The sequence below is a fragment of the Calidris pugnax genome, unplaced genomic scaffold (assembly GCF_001431845.1).
Source record: "Calidris pugnax isolate Ruff unplaced genomic scaffold, ASM143184v1 scaffold14, whole genome shotgun sequence".
NCBI classification, from domain to species: domain Eukaryota; kingdom Metazoa; phylum Chordata; class Aves; order Charadriiformes; family Scolopacidae; genus Calidris; species Calidris pugnax.
The window spans coordinates 956,707-968,364 of record NW_015090793.1 but is presented as its reverse complement, the minus strand read 5'-3'; positions in this window follow the sequence as shown (position 1 = coordinate 968,364).

The following is an 11,658-nucleotide window of genomic DNA, read 5'->3' as shown; positions in this document are numbered from 1 at the left end:
TATGGAATGTGCCAGGTATGAAATTTTCTGAATTTCTGGATTCTTGTTTTTCACAAAACTTATGTTGTCATCTGATGAATCGCACGTGGTCATGCAGCAGCATTTTTTGAGATTCAAACATCTTCCTATGAAGCAAGTCAGAACATTCTATGCTGTCACTAATTCTCCTGCCATTACCCATCTTGTGCATTTAAATCCCTTAAGGACAGAGATGCTCTTCTTCTGTCGTGCAATAGACTCTCTCGTGTCAGTGCCACAGAGTGGGAAGCTGCAGTAAATGTGCTTGCCCTGTTTGCCCCGTCTTCCTGCACCACAAACATATTGTGTTCTGCCCAAAATTTGTCATTAACTGCTTGCTTATTGTACTAAACATTCATTAAAGAAACCTCTTTGGGGAAAAAGGCAATTTTCAAGACACAGCATGGGATGTTTGGATAGGGAGAAGAGAGGAAAAAAGGAAATATTTCTTGTCCTGGTGGCAGTGGATAAGTCAGTTATATTCTAAAGAAAAAGAGGTAGCAAAAAGGTATCTCCTTTTTTGTTGACAGATGTGACATTTGCAGTAGAAGAATTTTTGTGTGTGTGCACTGTAAGGAGGGACTGGGGTCCTTAATAGATTTTGGGTTTTCTCATGACAGATAGTGTAAATTGAAGATCATGCTGAGATTACAACTAGACCACCAAACACACTTACTAGTTGCAAACGTTGATGGTAACCTTCCTTGGCTGGAGCCACATGAGGCTTCTGTACTGACCTCAGAGAAATTTACCATCTTGAATTTCAGGTTTCCTTGCTGGACTATGAGCTTATGCAAATGGCCATTGCCTTGGAGATAACAAAGTGTGATGGTTTATCACAGGGGGGCTCTCATCGAGGTTTATGAATGTGAGAGAATTATGGTCTCTTTTAGAAATGGTGTACAAATGTATTAATTTGACTTTTCATCCCTCGTTACTTTGTGTTTCAGAACTGGTATGCACACTATGCAATTCCTACTCCATGTTCAGCTTTATTTTGCTCATACGCTGGCTCTTCCTCTGCCCAGGGAGGCTTAGACTCACACCTGTGAGCAGAGACATTAAAACTGAAGTGGCCATGAGCTTAGTGAACATCGGTGATGTCTTTTCTAAGTCACTTTGTTTCACATCACCTGTGTAAGAATTCAACTGACTACCCACTTTTGAGAAAGCTGTGTGTGCATGTTGGAATAGTAAGAAACAACCTGAGGCAGTTGGAGGCAGAGATTACCCGAGGTGGTCTGAGAGGACCATGGAGTCTTACCAGTGGGGTGAGACTCCCTTCAAGCTTACAGGTCTTTGCGCTGCTCCCTACAGCATCGTGTGCACGCATCCACTTTGTCCATGTCAGAAATAATTGATAAACAAAGACAACAGGGAACAGAAATAGCAATTCTTAAATTAATTCTGAAACGTTCAGTTTGTAGCAGGTTGTATTAGGAGGAGAAATTAAGATCAGAGAACCGAGGTAATTAAATGAGGCTTTCAGGTCTGTCTCTTCAGGTCTGTGCCTTTACTGGTGTGCTGTTTCATCAGTGGTCTATCCAGTACAGTGAGAGTAAATAAGAATTTTGACCTGCTCCATCGCTTCTGTAAACAAGCAGATTCAATGAGTTTCAGCTTGTTCATTGACATAATTATCTAGGTCATCTGGAGCTTGACCAAAGCCCGGTGAAAACCAATGGAAAGACTTCTCTCAGCTTCAGTGGATTTAGAATCCTGCCTTTGGGGCTTGGAATAAAGATAACAGAGAGGAAGGAATCCAGTTCAGAGCATAAAAAGAACAGGTCATACTTTCCTATTGTGCTTTCATCAGTTAATTACTGACTTTTAAATACAGAACTGAATACAGACCTCATGATGTTTCTAATTGTGTTAGAAGTGTCTTGATAGACGTCTGTTATGAAGAAAATATATATAAATGAAATAAATTTAATATTGGTAAAATTACAGAACGTAAAAGGGAGAGCCATTTGCACTTAATTTTAGTTCTAAAGAAATATAGCTAAAAGTACTAGCAAACAATATCGCATTTTATGTTCTTAAATAAGTCTTTGGTGGGTGTTGGGTAAGGGCTTTAAAGTTCTGTTGCTAAAGAGGCAGATGGGGTCTTGGGGCCAGATGTATAAGCACTGAAAGTCTTAAATAAACCATTTTTGGAGCTCTTAATAGCAAAAAATAGTAATAATTTAAATAAATTGGTGGTTGCTGAATATTGCTGTACAGTTCTAGGGTTTTTTTAGGCAGGTCTCCCAGTAATAACATGAAGCCAGACTACTGCTTTGCTACTGAACTGAAACCACTGTTTAAAGTTACACGTCTAAACTCAAGGTTTTATGCAGAAGAACAGTTCACTTCAAGGACTTAACGAAATGAATCAACATTAACTCAGGGCTATGTTTTAGTAATATCAGTGCAGAATAAAATACACTATGATAAAGTAACAGCATAAAGAGTGTGTCTGTTGGAATCCCATTGTTGTTGGTTCCCTTTATGTTGAACAGTTTCCAGGAATGGAGATGGAAGACTGTATTTCTCTTGAAAAAAATACCATTTTGCAGCTGCTAGGAAATGTATTCTAGTCTTGGAATTCTAATTTGACTAAAGATTTCCCTGTTGCAAACCTCATTATTTTATGAAATTATTTACTGCAACTAAAATTACCACTAAGGATGCCTCTTGAGACATCAAATTGACTTCAAAAAGCCAAATAAAGCTCATTAGGTGTATTCAAAAGATTAGCTGCATCCATTATCTGTTCAAAGTCAATTAACTGACTTTTATTTAAAACCAGAAATCCTTTCTACAACTGTGCACATTTTTTTTTCAGTGATGATTACAAGACTAAACATATGTAAAAAACTAATCATACTTTAGAATATGTTTATGTCTAGGTCTCTACGCATCAAAAGCTGCTCAAATCTATTTTGTGTCAACGTAGCTTGAAAAAGCTGCAAAAGAAATGAGGTATATCAGTCCTCAAACAGGAGTCTCCAGGTATCTAATATTCTGCCAGCATGGTTCTCTCCTAATTTGAGGTGCTCTCTGAACTGTCCAGACTGATGCCATCAAACTAGACTTTGGCAGCTAAATGTTGAAGCCTAAGAGATCATTATTCAATTACTCATCCAAGCCCTTGCATGGCACCAGTTATGTTTGGCCTTTTGAGCTTGCATATAGAACTAGGAAGGTTTAAAGCACCAAAGGAGGGGACAGAGTAAATTTAAGTACATGGAGCTGAAAGTGGTTATACTAAAAAAGTGTATTTTCTAGCTGTATCTGAAGTAATTTATTGTTTACCACTTTTCTCTTCCAGGCACATTTGAAATAAAAATATCTATAGTTGTAATGTATAGGGAACAAGTGTGATAGTGTTTATCAGATCTAATTTCTGACAAACAGTAGAGGATAACCCAGCATTTATAGTATTTGATGTATTGTATTTGATGCTTAACAAATTGTTTTTCAGACTTGTGAATATCCAAGATTTGTTTAGGCTCTATTTTGGAGCTGTTTGGTAACATGATGCAATGTTTCCTCTCACTACACTTGGAACTATGTCTGAATTTGCTAAGATTTATTTTGTGACCGAAACATTATGTTTTCTTCCTTAATATTAGATTGGAGAGAGTGGATGATTACTGTAAAAGAGTAATGAGACTCTTTGACTGGAAATGGTAGTTCACCACAAAGAGAGTTTAACAGACAGTTGTGAGTCATCAAAGGGGTATTTAAAATACATTTATTGCTAAAGTTGTCATCACAGCAGGGAACTTTAAAACCCCATGAGCCTCAAGTATGGAAAATCTGTCATTCTGCAGCATTTTCTAAAATTCAGACTCTTTTGCATCAAATGATAAACAGGGAGTAAGTTCTACAGTAGTAAGTTTGCTGGAGGATCATCCAAAAAACTACTCTTCTTCTCCCTAAAATTGCACAGGTGCAGTGTTGGCACCCTTGAATTTCAGATGTCTGAGATCCTTTCCAGCAATCTAGCGGTTCAGGAAAAATTTACGCCAGAAACTGTATAAACTTTTAATCCCTTTCTATGATAAGAAATGTAAAGATGCACCTCATATGTGATTTTGAGAGGATATCCAGAGTGAGGCAGTATGCAGTTCTCAGGCTTGACTGAAACAAGAATTTACTGACTCCAGAGGCTTGAGAATAACTAAACATATTTCCTTCTATTAACTCATCACCTTTACCTTTTCAGAAATTAAACCTCAATAGATGCAAAAGTGAAACACAAACAATAATGATGATCTGAATTTCTGAGCTACGGGAGAAAGCAAAAAATAAAACTGATCCCAAACTCTTCTTTTGTCCTTCATTTTTTCTAAAGAAAAAGGCACACACTGGGCAGTCTTCTTCTGGATTTACATGTACTCTTGAGTATCTCCTTTAATATTAAGCTAGGATCCTTTACAAAAAGTCATAAGGAAAAATTCTTTTAAACAAAGGAATGTCATTTAAGGCCGCTATACCTTTAATGAGTTTGAATGCGTATAGATTTAACAGGGATGATCTTCCACCTGTCTTTAATTTCCTTATAGGTGACATGACATTAATGAGAAACCAGAAGCTTCTAAGAATGGCTAGTTATCTGAAAAAACTCGTGTAAAAGTTACAATACTGAAATGAGAGGCCTAAGGCACCTTTGAAATTTTGGTAAATTGAGGCAATGAGGCCCCTGCTGCAGTGGGACAAAGTTGCTTTCACAAAAGTATGAGAACAGCTGATTTCTAAAGAAAAATAGATGTATTTTTGTCATTGCACAGCAACTAGCACAAATACAGGTAAGAGAACACCCACACTGATTTTACCACCTGTTTGCTCTTCAGCTCTGAAGCTGAAACAGATAAATGAAGCCTGAGGAGCCAGGGTTTTGGCAGTGGTTCCTTGGAAAGCACTGGGTGTTTGAGAGAAGTTGGAACAGGATTACTGCAAGGTTTGTTTTTACCAGATTAAACCACCATACAGTAGTAATGGATTGTGCTACTGCAAGTGTATATTTTTAGAATTGAAACAAATTGCTAGCAGAGTATTTATCCCACTTAAAATATACTTGCTTGGTGTTTTAGTGAACCAGCAGACTGTAAAGCCTGAAAAGAGTATTAAGACATGTTACTGATATCTAAGCAGATTTTAAAGAGCAAATTTTAAACTATTTTTCTAATTTTTGTGTAAAATGTAAGACTCTATTTCAGATTTCTCTTACTGTATCAATTTACAGGATGTGTCTTTACTATGAACGCATTTTGTTGCTTGACTAAGACTGCTGCAAGGAACTTATTCTACCCTTAGGTAGTTTCAAATGATTTTAAAGAATAGCTACAAGCCACAAAAATAAGTGGTGAGAGAGAACTCATTACTTGCAACTCTGTGTGGTTTTGATTTAGTTAATCTGCTTCTAATTTTTCTTTCATATTTCCTCCCTGTTCTCCTTCAGGAAGCTTTAGGGAGCATTGGGATTCCCAGCACTGCCCGTTGGCTTCCTTCCTGGTGGCTGCCACTGGAGATGTGCTGGCTGACAGCAGCCCTCCCTGGGCCCTTAACCCTGGGGCTTTTCCCTGCTCAGCCACAAACAGGGAACCCAGTGCTAGAAGGGCTCAGCTTTGGTCTCTTCCTTGCAGGTACCCATTGCTTGCTGCCCCTCACAGCAGAGCACCCCCAAATTAATGATCGCTCATTGTCTGGCTGTTGAAAAGGCTTTGCAGAAGCTCCCGTCTCTAGGAGTTCAGAACCTCATCCCAGTTTCTGCCCTGACCATGCTGTCAGCTGCCTTCTCTCTTCTTCGCCTTGGCTTTCATCTGTTAACCTGATTTCCCAAGGGAATGAGGCTCGTGTGATCACACAGCCCACAACCTTCACCTTCCTGCTTAAATCTGTTTCCCAAATTAAACAATTTGATAAATGAGTAGAGGTCTACATGAGAACACGTACCATAAAAGACTGTAAAACCTCGTTGTTTGCTGGGGGAGCGGTAACTAAGTTAAACCAACTAGAAGCTGGTCTGCCTTGCTGGCTACTAGCCCATCAAAACATGTTTTGTTCTATGAGAGGCAGAACAAAGTACTGCCACATAGCTCAGGAACGGGGGAGAGGGGCTTTGTCTGTGTCTGTTTTGGGGTGGAAAAAAGAGATGCTATCTGTGGGATGGTAAGGCCATTACCAAATAGGGACCTGAGCAGAAATATTAGAAATGTAGGGGCAAAAGAAGATAGAAAAATGCAAGAGACTTGTATTTTTTTCTTCCTCAAGGCTCGAAGTGTAAATTTCCTTAAGCTGAAGGGGAATGTCTGCAGACAGGCTTATGATGTTACAGTAACACAGTCTGATAGCAAAACATGAAGGCAATCTTTACAGTGTACAGCAGCAGGGTTAGACGCTGGCCACTAGAGAGCAATAGATAACCAGCAGTGGTGGGCTCGGTGCAGCAAAACCCGAGCATCCTAGAGCCATGGAACGCTTTTAAAAATACAGATACAGATATTAACATAATAATGTAAAACGACCCTCTTGACACTTCTTAATAGCCCTAATGCTCTCCAGTCTGGTAGTTAGCAGCAACCTGTGTCTAAAGAAACCTCTAGAATGCATCCTATAATGTATGCACTTTGCTCAGCCACTTGAAGGGGGAAAGTATCTTACCGCATGAAGATCAGCTGCAGAAATGCAAAGCAACAACTAAGCTGGTTCCTTCAGTCGGAAAGTCCAAGCCTGCAGTATGAGGGGCTGGGAAACTTTCAGAATTGAAGCTTCTGTTGCTGCTATTTTAAATCCCAAGTATTGTCATTGTATGAAGCTAGTGCTTGCGTATTTCAGAAAACAGACTGCATTTTTTTCTTTTCTAAGTGCTCTGAATGCTTACCAAGTAGTATATTTTCACCCTGGAAGCCAAAAATGTTCCGCTGAACATAATTCAGACCTACAAATTGCATTCACAGAAGACATACCCAAAAGAAGCTCTTTTCTCTGCTTTTCCAGAGTTCAGTAGACGGTGCTACTGCATTATTGCAGCCTATAGAGTGAAAAACTGTATTCACCTGACAATAGTTATGATGGTGTCTTAAAGGGGAATAGGAGAAGCTGTTAGGTGAGGGTACTGCAGTGGCTCAGAGACATTTGGTCTGTCTCTAAACAGTGCCCTTTTTCATTTTCAACTTGGGTTACTGTAGCAGGACACTGCCTGGGCGGGAGTGAAATTAGAACATTGTCTTGAACTTCATCCTGCTTCTATGAGTTTTCTGGCAGAAAACTTCTAGACATGTGGAGAGGTCATACTTAGTGTCCTCAGGGTTGAAGGACTCTGAGGATTAGCCTGACTCAGTAGCCCCAAGAACAAATGTTACAGGGTAGGGCGTGAAACAAGATGTTCCTAAGAGGAAAAAAAGAATGATAAAAATATTCTGCTAAGCTAGAAGGTTTGGTTTAGCAACAAATGACTGGCAGTCAATCACTTTACACTATAAAAGCCTAGTCCCATTTTTGAATGATAGGGATCCTCATACACTCGCTCCACAGCAGTGTGTTTGGAATCCCTCCCTTGAGTGGGGACGTCCCTTAAGGTTACCCCTTGGGACTGAGTGAAAGGGAGCTACCCACAGTCATCAACATGGATGAGTAACATCAATCTCTATAAAAATAATTACGTAGCTAGCTAGCTTCGAACTCCTGATTTAGTAAATGATAATTATAATGAATAGTAGCTATGGGGTTTATACCGTGTAGGAGATGTTCTGATTAATGTCCTTTAGCCTGATCACACCTTTGCAATTATGATAAAGTGGTTTTTTTTTTTTTTTTCCTTTGCTTACTTATATATAGTTTAGTTTGCCATCCGTAACCCCACGGGACAGTTACCACTGCTGGGCTTTTTCAGGTTTTCCAGTGCATTGCTTCGAATTTTTTTTTTTTTTTGGAGAGGGAGGGGACTTGCGAATTTAGTAACACACAAAGCAAAACTGTTACAAGAAAAGCTCCTAGACCACCTGATTAAACTTGTAGCCCATGTACCTCTTTATTCTCTTTCCTCCTGAGCCTCCTCCAAACACATTGGTTTCACAGTTTTGCGGTTGAGCTGCAAAGCTGAAGCTCTACAGCAGCACCCGTCTGCCTGTGGCTCTACCAGCCGGGATCAGCATTTCATATCAGGTAATCTTATTAGAGGGTAGGAAGAAATGCAGGCTGACAGCAGGACAAGCAGGAGCACCAGCAAAATTGTGGCAAATTCCTGGTATATGGGTGTCCCACAGCAACACGATGGGACCAGTCTCCCAGGGGACAGCAATGGTGCAAGGATGCAGGAAGGGCATCCTGTCTTCCCTGTGGAAAGCAGGAGCTGCCCTGAAGTAAAATAGGATACTGGCTTGGAGGCTGCTTTTATTTGCCAATTAGTAGTACCTCCTACCTAGGTAAGAACCCACAAGAGTAAGTGATGACCCTCCCTTTAGGGTCCTCAGCACGGGGGCTCACAGGTGCCTAACTAACACCGAGGGGTGAGTCACAGGACAAACTGGGAAGGAATAAAAGACCTCGCCAGAGCTGGGAATTCGGAAGTCACCAAAGACGACTGGCAAATGAAAGGGACCGATAAGGCGGTAATTGCAGCTGAATCACTCCCTCTCTGGTCGTCTAAATGGGTTCAGGGCTGGAGAGTAAGCAAGAAAGAGGAGCTCTGATCTGATCTGATCAGGTCTGACTCATCCCTGCGCAGCCAAGGTTCACATGGCAGGGAAAGGAAATGGAGTAGCTCTGGAGGCGAGGTTAGAAAATGCAGGGAAAGGACTGAATTTATGTAGCTGGAAAACACTGAGGAAGATGCAAAGTGACTCTCAAGATTTACATAACAAAGGCTCTTCTGGCCGGCATGGTTTAGTCTGGCCATATTTGAATACAAAACAATCTATTTGCATTTGTTACACCTTTCCAAGGAGTTAGCTACACATATCTAAGGAAAAGAAGTAAAAGTGCTTAATCAGTGTTATGTGTCAGGTAACTGCTTCCATTTTACTGCTATGAAGTATATTTACCGCACTCTGGACTGTTTCAGATACAGATGAGCTGAAAAAGCCACTCTGACTAGCAAAATATTTCTTTAATTATATTACTTGTGTTACAAAACATCATTTTTTATTTTAGGAATCTTTCAAATTTTTCTGATTTAGGAGGAGACAATCTGCTAAGTGTAGCTCACTGATACAAAACTTTGCAACTGGCCCCGTGCTGAACAAGGAGAGAGGCCAGGAAACAAAGTATGGAATTACAAGGGTGAATTCATGCACCTGAGATATGCCAGCCAAACTGGATCACCCTGAATGTGGTTTTACACAGGGTTCTTACACCCTTCAGCCATTCAGGTACAACACGACTCGACTAATTACTAAGGCCCACGCTACTGATTACTAATCACAGTAAAACTTTGCAAAGCAACTGTATTTCTGCAGCATGCTTGCTGCTTGTCTATTGATCCAGATGTCCCTGGGGTCAGTCTTGCTCAAGTTACTTATCTATGATGCCAGATGACACTGGGAGGGTTTCAAAGATGTGCTAGATGGGCTAGGATGCTGGCTTTATCTTGGTTGTCCATGGGTATCCTTTATCCTTTGTGGACAGCTCTAAGCTTCCAAGAAAGCCCATATTTCCAGGGACTGGTTGTTCTTTAGTTGGTTTTACATGAGCAGGAACAAATACCAGTCTCCAGTAAAATTCTACTACCTCGTTACATTGCAGTGTATAATGTGAGCTAATATACATTTACAAAGTTCATACACTTTCATGTTATAAAGACTGATTGATATAATAGTTAGGGAAATGAATTTTCATTACACCCCTCGATCACCTCTGCAGAGCAGCTGAGACAAGTCACTAAATGCAAATTGTCCCTGGTGGCTTTCATGGGATCCACATACACAATTCCCCCCTATAACTGTTTATATTACAATGTATACTCATGATTTTTAGCCCTTTCTTATATCAACTCATCTTTTTTTTTTTTTTTTCAGACAAAAGCTTACTCAGTTGGTCCTTACGTGAAAGCTGAAAGCAAAGTACCTTTGATCACCCTTTTTACCTTTCACTGAACCTTTTCCACTACTATTCTGTCATTCCTGAGCTGAGGGAACTCAGAACCACAGACAGCTTTCAAGATGTGGTCAAATAATAAATTTACAGAGCAGCATAAGGATGCTTTGTTCTCTGTTTCTTTTCAAATCCCAGTGCACAGCTTACATTTTTGAACTCTATTAAGCACTGAAATGAGGTTTTCACAGAAATGCAGTAGTAATTCCAATATTTTGTTGCTGCACAGTACTAGTCAGTTTGGAGCTCATCATTTTATATTTGAAGCTAGGATGTTCTTCCCCACTGTGCGTCACTTTTATCTTTCCAGAATGTAATCTGCCATTTTACTGCCTAGTTATTTAGGCTCATAAGGCCCTTCTGCAGATCTTCAGTGGGCTTCTATCCTTAAGTCCCTGAAAAGCTTGAAATCACCAGAAGGCAGTCACTTGAGTGCCCAGCTCCTTTTCCAAGTCACTTGTGAGTATGTTGAGCAGGACCAAGCACAGATCACTACAGCAGTGTACCTACGGCCAGTTACTCATTCCAAGACACGTGGTCATATGCCATTACTGCTTCGTTTCTTTGACAGCCTTTGTCGAAAGCCTTCTCACAATCCCAACAGGCTCTGTCAGCCAGACCTTCTTTACAAATTTTAAAACTGTTCGTTAAACTACAGTGTTCCAAACTCCACTATTAACAGTGTTTTGTTGCACTGCTGACCAAAAGATGTAACAGGCTCTGAGGGCAACATCTCCTTTTGTAAGTAAAAAATTAATAGTTGAAAGGATTTTTTTCCCCAAAGTTCCCTGTCTGATAGCTTTGGCTTTCCCTTTCCTTTTTTTTGTGACCTGAAGAGTTTACCCCAAAAATCTGAGATTCCCTGAAGATCCGTGTTCACACCTAGACAACAGTAAGGGCAGGTCAAGCCCTGATTCCAATCATTCCAGTGAGGAATTCATTGGAAAATGTAATTTACTTGTGGCTCCTCTTACCACACAGAAACCATGCTGACAGAACAGTCAGCAAAAGAGTTTAACTTTGAAGTCACATACTAGAAAGTTCCATTTTAAAGACAACATTGGAAAGACTGTGGCCCCTGCGTTAAATATGGCTTTCTCTTCAAGCAGAGTGGTTAGATACTGCCATGGCGTTAAAGGTGCTTTTAGAGGGCACAATGCTGGTGGCTAGAATCCTATTTTGTCCCTTCAGATTTTACTAAGAACAGTTTATTTACAGAGAAATTTGGATTTGATAGGAAGCATCCGAGAACATGCAACCACTGCATCGTCATGCTATTTCCCTGAGCAACCCCTGGTGAAATGTATGCCCGCTAAACCCGGTGGTACCGGGGGGGGGAGAATGCAGAGAGATTAATTTTTGGGATCAACAGCTCCTCCTTCGGCCTGTCGCCCTGTCAGAGTCCTCGAGGGAGGCCCAGCAGGCAACCACCCGCCACACCTCCCTCAACACCCTCCTCTGCCATCTTGCAGGTGCTTCAACGCCGGGCCCCCCTCTCCCCCTCACGGCCCGTACCGCCGTTACCGGCGTGGTGCCGGGTGCCCGCCGTGGTTCGGG